The 20886-nt window shown below is 37.3% G+C and overlaps 1 protein-coding gene across 10 annotated transcripts in view; it reads right to left on the bottom strand.

Annotated features, from left to right (window-relative positions):
• Positions 1-20886, bottom strand: part of LOC127855428 (transmembrane protein 198-like) — a 268058-nt gene that overhangs the window by 23854 nt on the left and 223318 nt on the right. For 2 of the 10 annotated variants that reach the window (XM_052390987.1, XM_052390981.1), the window contains exon 1: positions 757-1083. The exons of the other annotated variants lie outside the window; for them this stretch is intronic. The gene's annotated coding sequence lies outside the window, so the exon portion shown is untranslated. Of the gene's footprint in view, positions 1-756; positions 1084-20886 lie in introns of those variants that run through there. 10 annotated transcript variants of the gene reach the window in all.

Raw genomic sequence — 20886 nt, 5'->3', positions numbered from 1 at the left:
CACATTATGCGCTGTACTTTTTACACTTCTGAAAAATGGCGTAGGCATATGGTTGTTTTAATGAAATTCTCACACATATTTACCGACATAAATGTTCAAGATTATTTTTTTTATGTTGGGTTATCGGATATTTGTGAACATTAGAAGTGTTATGTACATGTATAAAGTTATCGATACGATTCGGTTTCTATGCATGAATTGGCGAGTCATCGTTGTCACTGCGATCACGGCGAATTGCGGCGAATCGCAGCGAATCACCACAACATTGAGGGGATTTAGCGCGAAGATTATCTTGCTCTCGCGCGACGTCGGAGTGACGAGTCACGTGAAATCGCGGTGATTTTCCACCCAAAAAGCAAAATGCCCGCCTTGACTTCGCAAATTAGGCAAAAATCACGGGTCGCGTAGTGTACACAAGTTTTGTTTACCGAATCTTTAAACCTATGATGAGTCATGGATTTTGAACACCTAAAGATCTTTGAATTCCTTGTGCTTGGCACACCAAATGGTTACAAATATTTTCTTTGCGATGTCACCTCAATGCAATTGTTTCAAAACAAAACTTTTTATTGATCATACTTAAGAGCTGCTTGAAAACTGGGATAACTGAGTTGAGCAAAACAAATTAAAGTGCCATAAAAACAACACAAGTTAATATAGGCTTCAAGAGTATAAGGCTAACTACATGTACATGATAATTGCTTCTTTAAAGCTTTACAATTCATTTCTAGGAAATAAGAACACTTAAGTACATACCTAATTAAAGCGTTAGAAAGCCCAAACAATCAAGTTACAAAATATCACAGATAAGATAGTCCATGTGAACATATTGTTAATTTGTATAAATCCTTCAATTTCACTCAAGATCCTTCACAGCAAACTTCAAACCTCTCAAAACTAAACAACATAAATTATCTTTACTCCTGTCTTAAAAAAACACAAGCTTTAAAACAATAGCTGAAACGCATTCCATTCTCCATTCATTGGTTGACAAAGTAATTGGTGACTACACAATAAAGTATTCCATGAACACCTAGGTTCTCCAGCCAGCTCACCCAGTGTATTGCATCTCACATTATCTCAACATTTACTGGCCTAACATGCAGTATCAGCACAATATATCTTCACACATAATCAGCCAAGGTTTCCCATAATCATGAGCACACTCTCTTTGCACACTGCAAACATTAACTGACTTATTGTATAGACAGATCCTTTCATGAAACAATTGTTTGTTTACAAACAATATCTGTAAAACGTCTTAAAAAAGGCTGCCATGCTCAGATATATAGACTGCTTGTGATCTCAAACCACCACAATCGGCCAGATACACAGAAGCACTAAACTGGTAGAATAGTCCCAGGTCATTGACCCCTAATAATTCTGAAAGATGGTTTTATAGCAATTTTATGACTGCTTCATCATAAACCCCTTTGATAAAAATCAGCTTAGCTTCGCTATATGAATGTATGTTTATTCATATCTGTAACATCAAGATTTTGACATGTTAAATGAAACAGTTCATAGAATATTCTACAAGTAATTTTGGAAGTTAGAGCTGTTGTGAACAATCTCTCAAATATTCTTAAGTTCAAGCATACAATGATTAAATTTATCACATGCCATTATACCCTGTTTCCCATATAATATAACCATTACATATTTTTTTTTATTACACATGTGTAATACAAAATTTTTAAGCGTTTTCATTGGCTTAGTTTACGTGTATTGATCAATCGCATTTTGTTGTTTTGCTGAAATGACGCTGCAACGTCAAATGACGTCGGGAAATGTAAACAACATTCCGGATTTATCATTATTTTGCGTAAATATTTATTTAATTTGCTCATTTAAAAGCATGTGATAAAAAAGGTCTGACACTCGTTGTCATATCATACCATATTTTATTAAACTCGCCAAAGGCTCGCTTACTAACAAAATTCCTGAACTTGTTTAATAAAATATGGTATGATATGATAACTCGTGCCAGATCCTATATAAGTAACAGCACATTCAAGTGCCAGTAAAGTTGTTAAAGACACCAAGTATGTCATGGGTTCTACCCAGGATAGCAGGAAATGGACTGGAGGGTTTCAATAAGCCTTAGGCTTTCGATGCACTAGAGCTGAAATAAGACTAATGAAGATTTGATTTTAAAAAAGACTTCTTGAGCGAACCCCCCCCCCCCCCCCCCCTCGGTGGTAATGTTTTTAAAACCAACTGGAACCGTTTTCTAACACAGCTTAAAAAGATAAAGATATCATTAGAATTATCATTAACAATCTTTTTTCTTAATTTGGCCTTGTGACATAGTTATTTACCTCATGTGACCCAAATTCACACTCAGCCAAGATTTCATTGGGGGCAAATGTTCTGACCAAGTCTTAAAGAAGGTTGGACAATAAATGTGGCCTCTAAAGTGTTAGCAAGGTAAATGGTGACAACACAAAACAGAATAAAGGCAGTCACAAAAGCTTCTCATAAGGAAGCTGTGCTCAGTTCAGCTAAAAACAACAAATATTACCTACCAATCAGAAATAAAGTGCAATCTTAGTGTAACAATGATCTATCTGTTACTTTAACAAATGTTAGCTAGTTCATAATACATTGCAACTTTTTTTTTAAAAACAAACCAACTATGTAAGCAATTATTTTGTAATTATTCTAGTAATCCAAAACAGACACCCTTGGTGACCATAGATCATGATTTCTGCAGAAGCAGACGCAGTGCTCTCTCAGTTGATAATGTCTTTCCCACAAATCAAATCAAGCCATGTTTTATATGGATCATCATTTTCATCAAATGTATATTAAAGCACACAGAATAGTCGACATCTGGAAATCAATGGTAATAGATGGTTATGTGTTTACAATCTAACCCTTGTTGTGCTTCAATTGAATTTGAAACAACAATGACCTATAAGCAAAAAAGATGTTCCTTTAAAAGATCAAACTGCCAGTCCTGTACATGTATTAGATAGGAGCCACATCAAACTGCCAGTCCTGTACATGTATTAGATTGGAGCCACATCAAACTACCAGTCATGTACATGTATAAGATTGGAGCCAAATCAAACTGCCAGTCATGTACATGTATTAGATTGGAGCCACATCAAACTGCCAGTCCTGTACATGTATTAGATAGGAGCCACATCAAACTGCCAGTTCTGTACATGTATTAGATAGGTGCCACATCAAACTGCCAGTCCTGTACATGTATTTGATAGGAGCCACATCAAACTGCCAGTCCTGTACATGTATTAGATAGGAGCCACATCAAACTGCCAGTTTTGTACATGTATTAGATAGGAGCAACATCAAACTGCCAGTCCTGTACATGTATTAGATAGGAGCCACATCAAACTGCCAGTCCTGTACATGTATTAGATAGGAGCCACATCAAACTGCCAGTCCTGTACATGTATTAGATAGGAGCCACATCAAACTGCCAGTCCTGTACATGTATTAGATAGGAGCAACATCAAATTGCCAGTACTGTACATGTATTAGATAGGTGCCACATCAAACTGCCAGTCCTGTACATGTATTAGATAGGAGCCACATCAAACTGCCAGTCCTGTACATGTATTAGATTGGAGCCACATCAAACTGCCAGTCCTGTACATGTATTAGATAGGAGCAACATCAAACTGCCAGTCCTGTACATGTATTAGATAGGAGCCACATCAAACTGCCAGTCCTGTACATGTATTAGATAGGTGCTACATCAAACTGCCAGTCCTGTACATGTATTAGATAGGAGCCACAGCAAACTGCCAGTCTTGTACATGTATTAGATAGGAGCAACATCAAACTGCCAGTCCTGTACATGTATTAGATAGGAGCCACATCAAACTGCCAGTCCTGTACATGTATTAGATAGGAGCCACATCAAACTGCCAGTCGTGTACATGTATTAGATAGGTGCCACATCAAACTGCCAGTCCTGTACATGCATTAGATAGGAGCCACAGCAAACTGCCAGTCATGTACATGTATTAGATAGGAGCAACATCAAACTGCCAGTCCTGTACATGTATTAGATAGGAGCCACATCAAACTGCCAGTCTTGTACATGTATTAGATTGGAGCCACATCAAACTGCCAGTCGTGTACATGTATTAGATAGGAGCCACATCAAACTGCCAGTTTTGTACATGTATTAGATAGGAGCAACATCAAACTGCCAGTCCTGTACATGTATTAGATAGGAGCAACATCAAACTGCCAGTCCTGTACATGTATTAGATAGGAGCAACATCAAACTGCCAGTCCTGTACATGTATTAGATAGGAGCAACATCAAACTGCCAGTCCTGTACATGTTTTAGATAGGAGCCACATCAAACTGCCAGTCCTGTACATGTATTTGATAGGAGCCACATCAAACTGCCAGTCCTGTACATGTAATAGATAGGGGCCACATCAATCTGCCAGTCCTGTACATGTATTAGATAGGAGCCACATCAAACTGCCAGTCCTGTACATGTATTAGATAGGAGCCACATCAAACTGCCAGTCTTGTACATGTATTAGATTGGAGCCACATCAAACTGCCAGTCCTGTACATGTATTAAATAGGAGCCACATCAAACTGCCAGTCCTGTACATGTATTTGATAGGAGCCACATCAAACTGCCTGTCCTGTACATGTATTAGATTGGAGCCACATCAAACTGCCAGTCCTGTACATGTATTTGATAGGAGCCACATCAAACTGCCAGTCCTGTACATGTATAAGATAGGAGCCACATCAAACTGCCAGTCCTGTACATGTATTAGATTGGAGCCACATCAAACTGCCAGTCCTGTACATGTATTAGATTGGAGCCACATCAAACTGCCAGTCATGTACATGTATTAGATTGGAGCCACATCAAACTGCCAGTCCTGTACATGTATTAGATTGGAGCCACATCAAACTGCCAGTCCTGTACATGTATTAGATAGGAGCCACATCAAACTGCCAGTCCTGTACATGTATTTGATAGGAGCCACATCAAACTGCCAGTCCTGTACATGTATTAGATTGGAGCCACATCAAACTGCCAGTCCTGTACATGTATTAGATTGGAGCCACATCAAACTGCCAGTCCTGTACATGTATTAGATTGGAGCCACATCAAACTGCCAGTCCTGTACATGTATTAGATAGGAGCAACATCAAATTGCCAGTACTGTACATGTATTAGATAGGTGCCACATCAAACTGCCAGTCCTGTACATGTATTAGATAGGAGCCACATCAAACTGCCAGTCCTGTACATGTATTAGATTGGAGCCACATCAAACTGCCAGTCCTGTACATGTATTAGATAGGAGCAACATCAAACTGCCAGTCCTGTACATGTATTAGATAGGAGCCACATCAAACTGCCAGTCCTGTACATGTATTAGATAGGTGCTACATCAAACTGCCAGTCCTGTACATGTATTAGATAGGAGCCACAGCAAACTGCCAGTCTTGTACATGTATTAGATAGGAGCAACATCAAACTGCCAGTCCTGTACATGTATTAGATAGGAGCCACATCAAACTGCCAGTCCTGTACATGTATTAGATAGGAGCCACATCAAACTGCCAGTCGTGTACATGTATTAGATAGGTGCCACATCAAACTGCCAGTCCTGTACATGCATTAGATAGGAGCCACAGCAAACTGCCAGTCATGTACATGTATTAGATAGGAGCAACATCAAACTGCCAGTCCTGTACATGTATTAGATAGGAGCCACATCAAACTGCCAGTCTTGTACATGTATTAGATTGGAGCCACATCAAACTGCCAGTCGTGTACATGTATTAGATAGGAGCCACATCAAACTGCCAGTTTTGTACATGTATTAGATAGGAGCAACATCAAACTGCCAGTCCTGTACATGTATTAGATAGGAGCAACATCAAACTGCCAGTCCTGTACATGTATTAGATAGGAGCAACATCAAACTGCCAGTCCTGTACATGTATTAGATAGGAGCAACATCAAACTGCCAGTCCTGTACATGTTTTAGATAGGAGCCACATCAAACTGCCAGTCCTGTACATGTATTTGATAGGAGCCACATCAAACTGCCAGTCCTGTACATGTAATAGATAGGGGCCACATCAATCTGCCAGTCCTGTACATGTATTAGATAGGAGCCACATCAAACTGCCAGTCCTGTACATGTATTAGATAGGAGCCACATCAAACTGCCAGTCTTGTACATGTATTAGATTGGAGCCACATCAAACTGCCAGTCCTGTACATGTATTAAATAGGAGCCACATCAAACTGCCAGTCCTGTACATGTATTTGATAGGAGCCACATCAAACTGCCTGTCCTGTACATGTATTAGATTGGAGCCACATCAAACTGCCAGTCCTGTACATGTATTTGATAGGAGCCACATCAAACTGCCAGTCCTGTACATGTATAAGATAGGAGCCACATCAAACTGCCAGTCCTGTACATGTATTAGATTGGAGCCACATCAAACTGCCAGTCCTGTACATGTATTAGATTGGAGCCACATCAAACTGCCAGTCATGTACATGTATTAGATTGGAGCCACATCAAACTGCCAGTCCTGTACATGTATTAGATTGGAGCCACATCAAACTGCCAGTCCTGTACATGTATTAGATAGGAGCCACATCAAACTGCCAGTCCTGTACATGTATTTGATAGGAGCCACATCAAACTGCCAGTCCTGTACATGTATTAGATTGGAGCCACATCAAACTGCCAGTCCTGTACATGTATTAGATTGGAGCCACATCAAACTGCCAGTCCTGTACATGTATTAGATAGAAGCCACATCAAACTGCCAGTCCTGTACATGTATTCGATAGGAGCCACATCAAACTGCCAGTCCTGTACATGTATTAGATAGGAGCGATGCTCTGCAAAAACAGGGCTTAATGCATGTGCAGAGAGTTTTGTGACCTTGAGTCAGTCATGTTTCCATGATCTTCATACCCTGTATTGAGACAAAGAAAGACCTGGATTTCTTCCACTGGGTTTCTTCCTCTATATTTTTTCCTCTGAATTTTTCCTCTATTTTTTTTTCTCTGAATTTCTGCCTCTGGATTTCTTCCTCTGAATTTCTTCCTCTGGATTTCTTACTCTTAATTTCTTCCTCTGGATTTCTTCCTCATGATTTCTTCCTCTGAATTTTTCCTCTGCATTTCTTCCTTTTTTTTTTCCTCTGAATTTTTTCCTTTTGATTTCTTCCTCTGAATGTCTTCCTCTGAATTCCTTCTTCTAAATTTCTTCCTCTGGATTTCTTTCTCTGGATTTCTTCCTCTACATTTCTTGTAGTGGATTTTTTTCCTTTTGATTAATATTAATATTACTAGATTTCTTTGTCATGATTTTTGACGATGCTGAAACAGCATCGTCCAAGGTATCATAACCATCAAAAAATTTTTCACAATGGCGACCTATGTAAAAGACCGAGCCAGTCCGATAGAGATAACTGGATTTTTCAGTTACTTCCCTTTTGCATTCGCCACTGCGTAGGAGATTGCGCGTCATTGATAACATTCTCCAAGCAGAGTTGTCGTTCGTGTTTCAACATTCAACAATGGCCGCCCCCATGAGTGTCTCGTTTCAAAACTTTCTTACTGCATAAATTGGCTTGTTTGGCTATTTAGAAGCTGTCATTTAGGATATATGAATTATTTATACACTAAATCTCCGCTTATGACAACAATAGTTGGAATTCGAAGGATATATACTCGATGTAAAGAAGGACTTTCTGGATAGTAACAGCTTGACACGGCAAAACTGGCATACTGGTATTTTTAGTTATCAATATAAGTCACATTGTGCTTTATAAATTGTATTCGAGCATTTTGCGACTTATTGAATGACTATGATACCCGATATCAACATTTCATCGGAGATTTGCAGATCACCAAGCTGTCCTGAAATTCAACATTGATTTCAACTCTTTACTGGTTCGTACTCTTTCTTAGTGTTAGTACTTTTATTATTTTAAAGTTAAATGAACTGTGTCACAGTAAAAGAGACATCAAGGCGATTGTGGCCAGTTTGGATCTAGATCAGCCTGCAGTCGCTTGAAAGCTGTTTGCTTAAAAGCGTTTTTCTGACAATAACAAATAATGTAATTGGATACTGATTTGACTGCACTTTTCCTGTGACCTGGCTCAAATAATAGAATTGTCATTAATCAAATTTTTTATTTCGAAAATTAATCAATTGTTTTTCTTGTCCCTCGGGATCAATGACTCCAGCACTTTCCTGTTGAGAATTGAATACTGCTAAAGGCGATGCTAGGGGGCGTGAGAGATGTTGCACCTTCCATTATCGCTTGATTGTTCATTGTCGGCTCGGGTACTACATACATGTACCCCGGGTACTCTTAAGTATACTTACATGTATCCCGGGTACGATAAATATACTAAAATGTACCCTAAATCAGTCGTTGTCGACTATTTTTTTGTAATTACACATTTATGTAAATTTTCTGTAGAATGGCCTCTATATTATCGGAACACATACTCAAAAAGCATGTTGATGCAGTGTTTTTTTAAGAGAAGTGTGTTTAAGATCATCGGTTGCGCGTTTTACGACATCGGATTTTGGGCGCGAATACAACTCCGGTACAGTCTAATATGGACCGAGTACAATTACGTTTATTTACCGTACCTGGGGTACATGTAAGTATACTTAGAGTACCCAGGGTACATGTAAGTATACTTAAGAGTACCCGGGGTACATGTAAGTAGTACCAGAGCCGACAATGACCAATCAAGCTCCATTATCCCTCATGAACCGACTCAAAAAACCGAGTCTGCAATATTTGACTTAATTTTTGGTTTGGTTGCTCTCGAGGGATCGAAAATTTCAGAATCTTCCTAAAAGCCCTACGGGTTTGTTCCCTAGAAGCGACATTGAAAACTAGCATACTTTGTTATCTAAAAGGCTGCTAAACCTGATATACAATAATAATGTGAATTTTCTCTCACATGATGTTCATCAGTCATATTATATAAAAACTTACAGCAGTACACTGTAACTCCAATATAGTGCGGTCCGTTATAACACTGTGTCCAGTGTCCAATATAACGCGGGGGGTGCTTGGATCCTGTTTTTTCTCCAACCTTCCATTTCTGATTCAAATCCATGTTGTGCAACTACTTGTATTTTCACAAAATTCAAAGAAGCCGGCGATCACAGCTTGATTGCTTTATCCGTTCGTTTAACTGATTTTTATCGATTAGAGGTTAAACAACACTCGACAGCTAATTGGTGTTAACCTGTTGTGTAATGTCAATAAAGGTGTGCAAACTCGCGAATCCGTGTTTATTACATATATTCCCTATCAGAGCGGTTCGGTGCGCTAATTTCAATAAGGTAAAAGCAAGCTTAATAATTATCAAATTAAAGTTATTTAAAACGATGACCTGTTTATGTTTTATTTTTATCGTGTATTGTATTTCATTGTATAAACTATGGCTGTGTAAGTGTGTTATCATTTATAATATGCTATACAAGCTTGATACATAAAAAGATCTTTCTGTATGTTTAATGTTTCAGTACGTATACAAAAAGTAAATTAAAAAATCCTGACGATTTATTTACATGCTAACGCAGTGTAATTGTTAACAGAGATTCACTTAAATTTTTGCCCGTTATCAGAAAGTCCACGGAAAGCACGTTTTTTTACATGCTTCGTATGACGCAATAAAACATTACTTTGAACATGTATCGTATTGCATTCAATCTAAATTTAAATTCATTCGTCCAATGAAAGCTGTGTCCCATACTGCACTGTACTATTTTTCTGAAAAAATGGCGTAGGCATATGAATTTGTTTACGAAATTCGTAAACATATTTCTTGTAATAAATGTTTAACATTATTTTTTCGTAAGTGATGTTGTAATTATATTGGATTATCGGACAAATATGCACATTAGAAAAGCGGTATATATACTGTTATCGTTCGTATGTGCACATTAGAAAAGCGGTATATATACTGTAATCGTTCGATTCGATTTATATGCATGTATTTGCGGATGACAACACAGCATGACAATATAAATAAATAAGCTCAAAACGTTTATAAGGCTGTTGCGTGGCTTGGACCCCGTCATCTGCGTTATATTGGAGTTACAGTGTAGTAAACAACTGGACAATAATTAATGAACGCATCTTTCATTTGTCTTTGACACTTTGATTTTGACATGGCCTAGATTTAAATATGTGACTGGACTTTACCAGCACTCTTGTAACAGAGCTAAAGTTTTAATGTACCATTGAAGATCACCTAAATCCAGATTTGCTATGATAGACGTGTGAAAAGTTTTAAGGGTGTGACAAGTAAGCAAAAATTGGTCATTACCCAGAGGCCGCAACTGATCTATTACTGTATTAAAACAAGAAAAATCAGTGCCTGGTTTAGATTTCCTTAGATAGTTCAATAAAAACTAATTTCATAAGCCTGGTAACAGTTTAACGGTAATGCTACCAATGTGTCACACCAGGGCCTTGAATTTGAAATCTAGGACATGCATGGTCATTTTTTCATGAAATCAGGACACAAAATTGTATTTTAAGTCTTTAATTGACCTGGCTATAGTTCTCAGATTTTTATAAGCTCAATCAGTATATTTATATCATTATTTATGCTTTGTGTATTGTAAACATATAAACAATCATGCAGTTACATGATAGCAATAAATAATATCAAAGCTACCCATACTATAAAGGTCATTGACAAAGCCTATGGTCAAAATGTGAACACATTGAGTGTAATCGCCCTCTCGTGCCAGCAAAAACAACACGTTGACAGGTTGTCATTTTTGACAGTTCTACTTTCACTTTCATTTTGTGATATCAAACTATTAACAATTATGTGGCTGCGAAAAATATCGCCATTGCTTTTTATGCCCCTGGTAGGGTGGCCTATATCAGTTGAACTGTCAGTCAGTCAGTCAGTGTGTCGGTCTGTCCGTCCGTCCGAAAACTTTAGTGGCCATAACTGTTTTAATATTGAACATAGCAACTTGATATTTGGCATACATGTGCATCTCATGGAGCTGCACATTTTCAGTTGTGAAAGGTGAAGGTCATCCTTCAAGGTCAAATGTCAAATATAAAGCGTCTGTCTGTCTGTCCGAAAACTTTAACATTGGCCATAACTTTTTCAATATTGGCGTGCATGCATATCTCATAGAGCTGCACATATTGATTGGTGAAAGGTCAAGGTCATCCTTCAAGGTCAAGGTCAAAGGTCAAATTTTGCAATATTGAAGATAGCAACTCCATATTCGGCATGCATGTGGATGTCATGGAGCTGCACATTTTGAGTGGTGAAAGGTCAAGGTCATCCTTCAAGGTCAAAGGTAAAATATATGGCTTCAAAGCTGCGCAGCAGGGGGCATTGTGTTTCACAAACACAGCTCTTGTTTAATATATTTTCTGCACATTCCTTCAAAAAACTTACATCAATACATGATTTTCTTCGTTAATTCAATCATTCCTGACAGACTTGTGTACATATTTCGCTTACATTTTGACGCGCGTAGGTAGGACCACATTACCGCTTCCGAAATGTGTATTCATACTATTGCCTTCGAGGAACTTATCTGATGTTTGACGGAAAGGGCCGAAAATGTGCGAATGTGGGTCAAGTTTCCCACAGGTACTACTTTCCCGTTCCCCCAATTTTTTTTCTGTACCTAAAATTTTTCGTACCCATTTTTTTTTCGTACCCAATGTTTTTTCGTACCCAATTTTTTTTCATCCACAATTTTTTGTTCGTACCCACATTTTTTTCGGTCCCAATTTTTTTGTTCCCAAATAATTTTTCGTACCCAAATTTGTTTTTATACCCAAATTTTTTTCGCAAATTTTTTCAGTACTTTGATTTCTACTGTATTTCTTCCTCCCAGTACTACTGATCCATCTTCAAAGCATGCAGTTTGCCCAACACATGCCCAAAACCCAATACAAACAGCTGGCATCCAAGATGCACATAATTCAACAATAAGGCAACATTACCCCAGCATAATCCCTGATAAGTATCTTAGAGCTACATGGGCCATATGCTTCAAATTAACCTACAATATTTTTGCTTTCTTCCCAAATATTTGAATAACCCGGTATCTGCTCCATTTAAATTCCTTGCAAAAAACTTTTTATGCGCTTTAAATCCAATCAATTTCAAATAACATTAATAAATCATAATAAAATCTTATCAGAATGTACAATAAACTTACATTTGCTTTTTTCAAAAGATGTTCCACTACTTTTCAAAGACATTAACATGTTCAATGTTCTCTCACAAAATTATGCGCACAATGTCAGTCAAACAAAAAGCACATTGAAACATTAAACAAAACACAAGTCAAAACATTCAATTGTTCATGAATGATCCATTTAATAAAAGTTACCTTGCACTTTTAGTCTTACCTTCCTAAAAAGGTTCTAAGATCCAACTTTTTCACATCATTACATGTTTCTTAAAGTCTAAACTCCATAAATTAAATATATCCTAAAAAACACCAACCAAAAAAACACAAACCAAACCACCAACACAATACTGAAACCACACCACAATGTGGACAGTGCAGTGTGCCCTGTTTCCTCTGGCCATCATCTGACAGTTGACAAGCAAAAAATGATAACATCTCCCTCCATTCATTGGGAACACCATTGACAACAATTTGAGACAGTTTTCCACCAGTCCTTAAGTTCACATAACACTGTCAGCAGGTGCACAGTTAGGCCCATGTATAAGTGAAGCGTGTCCGTGTTTTAGTAGAGTTTGTCCATGTTTTAGTGGAGTGCGTCCATGTTTTAGAGTGTGTCCATGTTTTAGTGGAGTGCATCCATGTTTTAGTGGAGTGCATCATTGTTTAAGCTGATAATCTGACCATGTTTTAGCGGAGTGTATCCATGTTTAAGCGTAAAAATGAGAAGAAAGTTTGAAGGGGAAATCTTTTTTTGAAAATCGCATACCATCTGTATGCATTGACCACAAACATTGCAATAGTTCAGTAACAAAAAACATAAAAGCATCGCTCTGGGAAAACGGGGTTTAATGCATGTGCATCAAGTGCCGTCCCAGATTAGCCTGTGCATTCTGCCATAACCTTATTTCCACTATCAAGAGACTTCCTTTAAACAAAAAATACCATAAAAAGTGGAAAGTATCATTCCTCCTTAGCCTGTGCAAACTTCATAGGCTTATCTGGAACAACACGTTACACACATGCTATAAGCCCCTGTTTCTCCAGAACATGGCTCAAATATGTGGATTGTGCAGCATTGATTCAAAATTTATCTAAGGTGTCCATAATTTTGAAAGACTATTATGGCAAGGATGCTGCAATATAATAATTCAGTTTTGTTGCTTTTATAACTTATAAGATCTCAAAAACATAGCCACAAATACAACACAAGAGTTCCGCGGTCGGAGATGACCGCATTGAAGCCGGATTTTTGATTTAAATGACAGGAAAGTACCTTTCGTGTTTTTGTCAATGCAATACTTAAATTACTGAAATATTGTTCAAAGGTCAAAATGAAATGTAAGTACTTTTCAAGGCATGAGCAAACCTTGTGTTATGTTTTGAATGCATGCATATACATGAACAACAATAACATTTAAGGTCACAAATATGAACTTGAATTGACATTTAACATTTTTACCTACCAAAGTTATAAGAACTTTAACATTTTTACATTCAAGGTCACAGTGACCTTGACCTTAGAATGAATGACCTTGAAATGACCAGTGGTCATCTAAGTGTGCTTGCAAACCTTCATGTCAAGTTTGAAGACTCTATGTCCAAGCATACCAAAGTTATAACAATTTTAACATTTTAACATTTAAGGTCACAGTGACCTTGACCTTCAAATGAATGACATTGAAATGACCAGTGGTCATCTTCTAGTACTGGCCAATCTTTATTTCAAGTTTGAAGACTCTAGGTACAAGCATACCAAAGTTATAACATGAAATAAGAACTTTAACATTTTTACATTCAAGGTCACAGTGACCTTGACCTTCAAATGAATGACCTTGAAATGTCCAGTGGTTACTTACTAGTTCTGGCCAACCTTCATGTCAAGTTTCAAGACTCTAGGTCCAAGCATACCAAAGTTATAACAACTTTAACATTTTTACATTCAAGGTCACAGTGACCTTGACCTTCAAATGAATGACCTTGAAATGTCCAGTGGTTACTTACTAGTTCTGGCCAACCTTCATGTCAAGTTTCAAGACTCTAGGTCCAAGCATACCAAAGTTATAACAACTTTAACATTTTTATATTGAAGGTCACAGTGACCTTCACCTTCAAATGAATGACCTTGAAATGACCAGTGGTCATCTGTTAATCCTGGCCAACCTTCATGTCAAGTTTGAAGACTCTAGGTCCAAGCATACCAAAGTTATACCATGAAATAAGAACTTTAACATTTTTACATTCAAGGTCACAGTGACCTTGACCTTCAAATGAATGACCTTGAAATGACCAGTGGTTACTAACTAGTTATGGCCAACCTTCATGTCAAGTTTCAAGACTCTAGGTCCAAGCATACCAAAGTTATAACAACTTTAACATTTTTTATATTGAAGGTCACAGTGACCTTGACCTTCAAATGGATGACCTTGAAATGACCAGTGGTCATCTGTTAATCCTGGCCAACCTTCATGTCAAGTTTGAAGACTCTAGGTCCAAGCATACCAAAGTTATACCATGAAATAAGAACTTTAACATTTTCGAGCACGCCGCCACCCCGCCCGCCCGCCCGCCCGCCCGCCCGACAACATCAATCTATAAGCCGAGATTTTTTTGAAAAAAATCCGGCTAAAAACTGCTATGAAGTGTTACTGCTTAAATTTTGTCCCAAACAGGAAATGGTCATGCAAAACAAAACCTAAATGACTTGGATGGAGCAGAAATTTCTCACACCCTACTAAAAATGATATGTAAGAACATTTATTGATGTTTCATCATGCATACATAATTGATCATATTGCTTCACAGCACAACTGAAGTTGTCAAATCTTCCTGCAATACTTATACATTGTGTTATTATTTCACACTCTCAGTTAATCCAAGATCAATTTTGTCCAAATTAACCGCAGTTCTCATTAATTCCCTGAAAAAGACACACAGGCCTCTCACTGTATTAAGCATACATGCCATAATTTTTTAGGTCCAAAGCGGGACATTACATAAAAAATTGTCGGGACATTTGACCAAAAAGCGGGACACCTAAAACGATCTATCATTTCACCTTTACTGTAGTCAGTATAGTACTAACAAATACTCTTGATACTTTTATTCAAGACATAAAACATCTGATGTGAAGCATGGAATCTAAAACATAACAATAACAGTTTTATAAAATAATACAATAGCAAACAACGAGGATAATATTCATCTTTTTAGAGTACAAAATCTAGAACATTACGAAAACAATACTCATTATATTAATTTCAATGGCAAACATTAACACAGGGGAGGCTATCCAGTACACTGAAAGTACGGGTTACAGTAAACTATCTACCGAACAGTTACACACGGAATGCGCGGCCGTACACATTTCCGAGGTAGGTTTTTGGTGGAAGCAAACCGTCTTTGTGTTCATTTTAAATCTCAACAACGCCTCAACAGTTTTTACACCAACAAAAACAAAAGGACAAAAGAAGTCTATGGATTTTTTTCTTTTTCATACAAAAAGAAGTCTATGGATGCTTTACTCGAATTATCTTTCTCTAATGTTAATAATCATATTTTGTTTTCTTCTTATATACACAGATTAAACTGAATTGTGAATTGTCAGGCGCTGTATTGAGGTAGTGTCAAACTGTGATGAATACCAAAACGTTGTTTTTATTACAATAACAAAAGACAAGATGGGTACCACTTTTACTGTTTGTTGCGATGTTTTTTTAAGCATGTATCCATGCGCAGTTTGTTACTTGTCAATTGTCGTGGCTTAATTGGAGTAGGGTCAAACTGTCATGCATAGCAGCTCGTTGTTTTTAGCTTAATTGGAGTAGGGTCAAGCTGTCATGCATAGCACCTCGTTGTTTTATAACAATTACACCCAATTACACTAGACAGGATGGGTATCACTTATTGGACTGTTTGTTGCGATTTTGGTATATTGCACATTCGGATTATCCCGCTATTTATGAACTAAACATTGAATGTAAAAGACTCATTAATGACGTAGAGTTAATTTTACAAAAAAATTGTTTTGTAAACCGTTTCAAACAAATACAAAAATAAACACATTTTCAACATTTATTTCATTATAATACAACTATCGATAGCAATAAGCGACCACTATCTTGAAGACCACCATGGTGTGAATGCCTGATGAAATCAATAATTAGCCGATAAATCGCTGATAAGGTGTCATAAACAACACTGGTACACACGATAAGTAGAAGCGGATTGTTATTTGGGGGCAATAAAGGGATTAGCGGGGGTAAGTGTTAGCGAAACAGAGCTTGAATAGCGAATTTTATTGGGAACCTATAGACCTTACATCGTTTTTTACGAATGTCGGGACAAATCGTCTCATATCGGGACGGCGGGACAAAGGGCCCAAAAGCGGGACTGTCCCGCCGAGATCGGGACGTATGGCATGTATGGTATTAAGTCTCATTAAAGATATATTTGATAGGCAGAAAACCAATGTTTGTCCATTAAAGTTGGTCTTGAGAGCCTTGTATGGCACCTCATTAGAGATATACAGTCAAACCTGACTCAGCAGTCACCTTGAATGGCACCTCATTAGAGATATACAGTCAAACCTGACTCAGCAGTCACCTTGCATGGCACCTCATTAGAGATATACAGTCAAACCTGACTCAGCAGTCATCTTGCATTGCACCTCATTAGAGATATACAGTCAAACCTGACTCAGAAGTCACCTGACACGTCATTAGAGATATACAGTCAAACCTGACTCAGCAGTCACCTGAGAACAACAGACAACCTTGCATGGCACCTCATTAGAGATATACAGTCAAACCTGACTCAGCAGTCACCTGAGAACAACAGACAATTGAGAACAGCAGTCACATAAGAACAGCTATCACATGAGAACAGTAGTCACCTGAGAACAGTAGTCACCTGAGAACAGAAGTCACATGAGAACAGTAGTCAACTGAGAACAGTAGTCACCTGAGAACAGAAGTCATCTTAGAACAGCAGTCACATGAGAATAGTAGTCACCTGAGAGCAGCGGTCATATAAGAACAGCAGTCACATGATAACAGTAGTCACATGAGAACAGTAGTCACCTGAGAACAGAAGTCACATGAGAACAGTAGTCACCTGAGAGCAGCGGTCATCTAAGAACAACAGTCACATGAGAACAGTAGTCATCTTAGAACAGCAGTCATCTAAGAACAGCAGTCACCTGAGAATATTTTTACAACAAAATTTTGGCCTTTATGCAAGAGGGTTGTTTAATCTTAAAGCGAGACTATAGGATTTTGTATATGTGTTAAATTGTAATATATTGATAAAATATGTTACAATAACACAAAATAGGCAAGAAAAATGATACATTAAAGACGAATTTCATAAAATGCAGTAAAGACAAATTAGCGCCCCGAGCCTTTTGTGAAGAAGATATTTTGTACATATTTTCCTACAATAACAGAAGCATTTGTCTTTTAAGTAAGTGTTTGTGTGTCGAATGAATATACATTGTTGCAGGAATTTAAAATGAACCGTTAAACTAAATTTAGATTCACATCGTACAGTCATGATTTACATGCTGGCAAATTCGACTGTACAGCCTGTTTCGATTTCATAATTAAATATCTTGCTTATTTCGCATTTTTCGACACATGTTCTTCTTAACTGTTATTTTAATTTATATTAAAATATATGTTTAATGAGTTTTTACACAATTTTTATGTAAATTAATAAATATTTGACAAAATCGTATAATCTCTCTTTTTGAATTTTTTTTTATATCATTTTTCAAGAGAAATAATTTATATAACTTTATTTCTTATCCGCAATGAGCCTTTGTTTACTTTACACAGTGTGCAAATGACTGGGTGACATATCCACCTAGCAATACTACAACTGGCCAACCATCTAAAAATTGGTAACCTGAGAACAGCGGTCACTTGTCTACAATGGCCACTTTGGTGATTTCCCTTGAATGATCACTGTTCTCAGGTTGGACTATAAATTCCTCACTCCTGTAAAGTGACGCTTCAAATGACATCAACACTGCACAATTTTTGAAAGTATACAGTACTTGTTTGTGAACATGCTTTGGAGAAGATTTAAAGCACCCACTAATATTGTGTAGTTTATTCCCAATGACCGGCTTTAAGATTTGATTACAATTTTAACCCATTTATGCCCAGCGTCTCGAAAAAAGGCCTTTGAAAACAGCGTAGACCCAGATGAGATGCCGCATGATGCGGCGTCTCATCATATTCTAAATATAGAAATAAATGTACTAGACATCCCTAATTTTGGAAATAAATTGATCCAATTTAGAAGGCTGGGAGAGTCCACTAGGCATAAATGGGTTAAAGATCCTGTCCCACTTCTGCGAATTCTAGCAAGCTTGTGCAATACTCAGCATAATCTTGTTTTGTTGTAGATTTGGCACAGGTGTCATTGTATATAACACTGTTGTGTCATTGTATATAACACTGTTGTCATAATGCCAAATAAGTGCAAGGATTTTTAATAATTTGATCAGGGCTCTGAGAAAATGGGGCTTAATGCATGTACCTTAAGTGCCATCCCAGATTAGCCTGTGCAGTCCAAACAGGCTCATCTTTCCACCCTTCCACCTTGATTTTCTTATGGGAGAGTCTTGCTTTAGGGTTAAGGGTTAAAGAAAACATTCCATAAAAGCTGAGAATGCACAGCCCAATCTTCCCAGAGAGCGGCTTGTATATACCTGGTATTTCTAATTTTGGGAATTTTAGTTTCTCATGCACATCTCCAAGGAATCTGGCGCACTCTCAATAAAGAAGCCCTAGATATATTGCAGGATTTAATCGATATAATCATTCCAAAACATATAAAATCATGATTACTGCGAGTTTAGAGACGAGAACATCACGTTTCAATTGGTGAAAGTATGTCATATCCATGTTAAAATAATATGAAAAGAAATGTATGGAAATCAAGTAATCCAAGAGCAAGACATTGCCTGGCAGAAATCAGACACAAAAAACACAGGTCTTTTTCTCCCAAGCATGATGGTTCATTCACATGATGTAAGCAAACACAACAATATTTCAAAACATTTCATTTATAACTGCAATTATCGATAAATTAGTAATCAGCTTTCATTATTTTCTGAGAATTAATGTTAGTGTAGGAATTGTGTTCCTTACAGAGTTTGAAAACATACATATGATTAACCTTGAGCTAGACACATAGGCTATGACATTCTTAGAAACATCAACATAAAAACACATTTTTTAAAGTCTGTAACCTTTGTTTCCTGGTGGCTACCTTTTTCATATCATTTGACTGCTTCATGAAACAAGCAACTTAATAATTATTAAAACCAAATTCTCAACTTACCACTCAAGACTCACAGCTTTAATATTCCAAGCCAAATCACTCAATATTTGCAAGAAGCCCAACATTTAGTTTACTATCTAATCCACAGGGACACCACATCAGCTGTTTCCATAGGAATTCATGATTCCATGGTGCTGGTATCAGAGCCAATATTTTCCCACCACAGTTACCATCCCATGACAACCAGCCAATCCCATAAAGCCTGCTTCACATGATGGGCTTCATCCAATATAGGAACAGCATTCAGGCAAACCAGGCTTAATTCATGTGTGTAACGTATACTTTACCGATTAGCCTGTGCATTCTGCACAGGCTAATCAGACATGACAATTACCTCCTAAACTGGATTTTTACTAAAGAGACTTCCTTCAATCAGACAATACCATAAAAGCACAAAGTGTTGCCCTTAATTAAAATGTGCAGACTGCAAAAGCTAATATGTGACCACACTTTTTGCACACGCATTAAGCCCTGTTTTCCCTCAACAAGACTCCTATATTAAAGGGATACAATGCCTCTTCTATCTAGCCACATAAGAATTCAACAGTGTAAGACTAAGATGAAGGGGTGTGCACATGAGAGTATTAGACAATTATGAATCTGTCCAATAAGACAAGACCAGTAAACCCAGAACATTTATCCACTTACTCTCATTGCAAACTTGAGTCTTTGGTCAACCGTAATACATCTTACGAATTACATCCTTCATATGCTTCCAGCTTATACACTAAATTTTGTTAGGCCTTCCTCAATACATCTTGCTTTACAGTTAAGAGATGTGAATTAGCCTAATTAAAGCCTGTAATGAATGGAATCGGACAGATAAACTTGATGCAAAATCGCTAGTTATTAACATCAATACTTCTTAAAAAAGCTTAATCAAAAATAGAAGATCAATTACTTCTTTGATATGCCTGATAACAAATTAGTCATTATAAAATTAAATTAAATCTTTTTACGGAAACAAATCACCACCAATTACTATGCAATGATCAATGTGTGCATCAACAATAATTTATTGCATGTTTCTGTTACATTTCTTCCATTCATGTTTTCACTGGAGGTTACAACCCAGTCTCTTAAGTTCTGTCTTAAAAGGGCAGATTTTCTTGCCGCACTGCTAATGAAGCTCATCACTGACACTTGCCCAAAGTAGCATTATTAGCCACAAGAGAGTAATTATGATAAGGAAAGAGGGAACATGGGTCCCAAATATAATACAATCTGGACATTGTTAGCTCAATGAACAAGAAATGCTTTTATATAAGAGATATCCCCAAGGACTGCCTTAGGAAAGTTGGTTAACCCTTTGCATGCTGGGAAATTT

This window comes from Dreissena polymorpha, chromosome 13 (assembly GCF_020536995.1).
Source record: "Dreissena polymorpha isolate Duluth1 chromosome 13, UMN_Dpol_1.0, whole genome shotgun sequence".
In the NCBI taxonomy this organism is placed as follows: Eukaryota; Metazoa; Mollusca; class Bivalvia; order Myida; family Dreissenidae; genus Dreissena; species Dreissena polymorpha.
The sequence above is the reverse complement of the archived record's forward strand: the minus strand, read 5'-3'. Positions and strand labels throughout refer to the sequence as shown.